Raw genomic sequence first — 3,287 nt, forward strand, 5'->3', positions numbered from 1 at the left:
ATTTAAAATAATATAAACACTAAAAAATCAAAACCAGATAAAAATCGATTTATATTATTCTCTACAGAAAATTTTGAGTGAGATTAAATTGTTATTATTTCATCTTTAAACCAGGATAAATGAAGACATTTCCTCTGTAATTGCTGAGGAAATGACATTTGACCCAACAGTTCCTGAAACAACGTGTCAAACTCCCACAGCTGCGCGGCGGATGTGTTTATATGATATTTGAACAGACATATTATTATATAATATTATATAAACACATATTATTTTATAATATTATATAAACACATATTATTTTATAATATTATATAAACATGAAGGGTTCGGATGGATAGATTTGCAGTTTTCCTACCCGAGCGGACAGCCAGCCCTTCCTTTGCACCTGGATCGATCCTGTGGCCTTAAATGCAGCCTGCTGGGAATTTCACCTGTCCTGAACTGGGTTCAGCCCGTCCCAGTTCAGAGAACTGCTCCCAGCTCCTCGTGGATTTGCACCTGGAAAGGCGAGCGGGCCGTGCGCTGCATGCACCTCTCCAAATTATCAGCACGCGCAACGAGTGGCATTTGGAGCCCAACAGTCCGACTCTCCTGAACCGCCTCAGCGTCTGCCTCTCAGAGCCGCCGGGGCCCCGCCCACAGCGAGCCTCCGTCTCGGCTCTGATTGGACGGAGGCGATTCGAGCCCCGTCGGTGATTGGCCGCTCGGGGGTTCCAGTGTGCGGGGCGGTGCGGGGCGGTGCGCGCGGCACTTTTGGCGTTTCACGGATTGAGTTGAAATGTGTTCTTGTTGTGTTTTTGTCGTTATAGCGCGCAGATGATGGATCCGCGTCAAAGGTTGTTTTTTTTTCCCGGCAGGTGAGGAGCTAAACTAAATATGAAGGGATTATTAKCAGATTCTGCACGTGTTTCTAACAAAATGGCACAAATTTAATTTGCTTTTATTGTGTACATTTAATGCAATTTTCCCCAATAGTTTATTGACTAGAGCTCCTTTTATTAAAAACAAATAAATAAGCCATTATTTGTATAATATAGCTAATTGTGTAATTCAGTGAAATAAAAGAAGAACATGTAAACAATAAAAAAATCCAAGTAATTTGACTCCTTTTTGATCTGTCAGCATTTTTCTCATGATCAGTTTCCCACCAGAACAAACGACAAGACCCCCAGTTTAATGACTGGACTCTTCCTCTGTGATTACCTATTATATTTATATTTATTTTACCAGACTTCTATGTTTTTATTTCTCTGCTTAAACRCACAGAAACACATTGACTTCAGATGTTTTTCTTTAAATTTAAAGCCTGAGGTTGTTTGAATAATGTTGAACAGATGGAAACTAAAGCTTAGATCAAATTTACAATCTTTTTGAGTTTTGGTTTGGACTTTATGTGGACCTGGCTATTTTTTTGCCCCCCCCCACTAGAAGCCAGTTTAGTCCAGTAGGCCACACGCCCCTCCCGCAGTGGGCCTGGTGTCTGTCAGAACTCGCTGATATGAGGATTAATTTCCATGTTGTGAATCAGATGAAGGCGCCGCGGCGCATGTAGGTTTTTAATTAGCTGCCAGGCGCTCGCGTGGAGGAGGGGGGAGGGAGGGGGAGGAGGAGGGAAGAATTGGTGCGGGGGCGACTGGTGCAGCGGGCTCGGTTGTCGGGGGCGCGGACGCACGGCGGTGAGCTCATTACGCACATAATTAGCCCTTAAATTGATGCTGGATTCTGCCTTAATTGGAAAATCTCCCGCTGCTTAGGAGCAGATCTACTTCCGGTTTCTTATGTTTTTGTATGTGAGGGGGCGTGACAGAAAAAAAGGTGCTCAAATTCCCTAAATCAGACTAAACATTTGTCCTGAAAACATCTTTCTGTCCCTAACTCAGCAAATTTATGAMAGGAGATCCTGAACCTTCATGATCTTCAGGTTTTTCTTTAATTTTTCCTCATGCAAATAAAAAATGAAAACCAATCAGCCTCACATATATTAGCTTAAAGTTTATAAATGCAAACAATAATTCTCAATGTTTCCAATGAGTTGATCTCCAGGAGAACAACGGCAGCGCGGCTCCCTGTCAGTGTCTGACAGCCTGTTAGTGTTTAGGAAGTTTGCTCAGGTTAGGATCTGAGCTGCTGGTGGAAGATTTACTCAGCCTGGACATCCTGTTAATGCCCCACCACAAGCCCTCCCATCAGGGGGGCCTCGCTTTGTTATCCTCCCAGCCCCTCCGTCACCACCGTGCATCCAAGTCTCCCTCATCCTTCCATTTTTATTGCCTTTTTATAAATCCTGCTTCTCCCTGGGAGGCCAGGTCTGACATTCTGCACAGTCTAAAAAATAAAACAACATAAAAATCCAAAAGAGGTCATGTTAGTGAAGGACTTTCAGAATAAAGGTGTGAAGGAGGTGAGAGGACTGAGGAGCAGCATCACATTAATCAGATCCTGCACTGACCCTGAAGGTTTTCATGAGCAGGACGGTGAAATCCAGCTTTCTTTTGTGCTCTGGAGAGCACAATATGTACAATCTAGTGGTAAATTATCTTAACTATGACAGCATAATTTCAAAAATAGACTATTTTAAATGAATATGAACAAAATCTCGTGCAATTTGCTTTTTCAACGATAGAAATCGGCGTTCAGCTCCTTCGTGACATTCCTGCTGTGATTTTTGATGATTCAGCCGATTTTACATTTTAGCTTTTGTTGACATTTTTTTCTCAATCAAATCAAATGGAGCTGAAATCCATAAAACCCTTTAAAGTGTTCATAAATCTTTACTGCATCTTTTACATTCTGTTCTTTTGTACACATTTTAGCTTTCTTTGGCTTCTATTTAGCTGATCTGAGCTTTTTTCTGCTTTATCAGCACCCRATATGACCTTGATATTTTTCTGCTAAATTAAACTTTTTATGCTCCTTTCTGCTGTTTTAAACTTTTTAGGTCACTGTTAGCTGTTTTTGTGTTTTTAGCTACTTTTTAGCTAATTTGAGCTTTTTAATGCTTATTTCACCTTTTATGATAATTTCAACTTCTTACTGCTTAATTCACCAAACATGCTCTTTCTGTTTTATTTTATTTTAGCTTATTCAGCTACATATTAGCCTATTTTTTTTGATAGTTTAAGCTTTTTTAGCTATTCGGAAAAAATCTTTCGGCAATAAGCATTCACACTGCATAACAACAGCTGAACTTCAGCTTCACCCTGCAAATCAATTCAGATTATTCCTTCCTTCCTTCCTTCCTTCCTTCCTTCCTTCCTTCCTTCCTTCCTTCCTTCCTTCCTTCC

General features: G+C 40.9%; 1 protein-coding gene across 1 annotated transcript in view; it reads right to left on the minus strand.

Annotated features, from left to right (window-relative positions):
- Positions 1-714, minus strand: part of LOC106528967 (single-minded homolog 1) — a gene marked incomplete in the record, with an annotated part of 15,125 nt that extends 14,411 nt beyond the window's left edge. Inside the window, 1 exon segment of the mRNA XM_014024261.1 lies at positions 359-714.
- Positions 715-3,287: the final 2,573 nt, after the last annotated feature.

The sequence above is a fragment of the Austrofundulus limnaeus genome, unplaced genomic scaffold, assembly GCF_001266775.1.
Source record: "Austrofundulus limnaeus strain Quisiro unplaced genomic scaffold, Austrofundulus_limnaeus-1.0 Scaffold414, whole genome shotgun sequence".
NCBI lineage: Eukaryota > Metazoa > Chordata > Actinopteri > Cyprinodontiformes > Rivulidae > Austrofundulus > Austrofundulus limnaeus.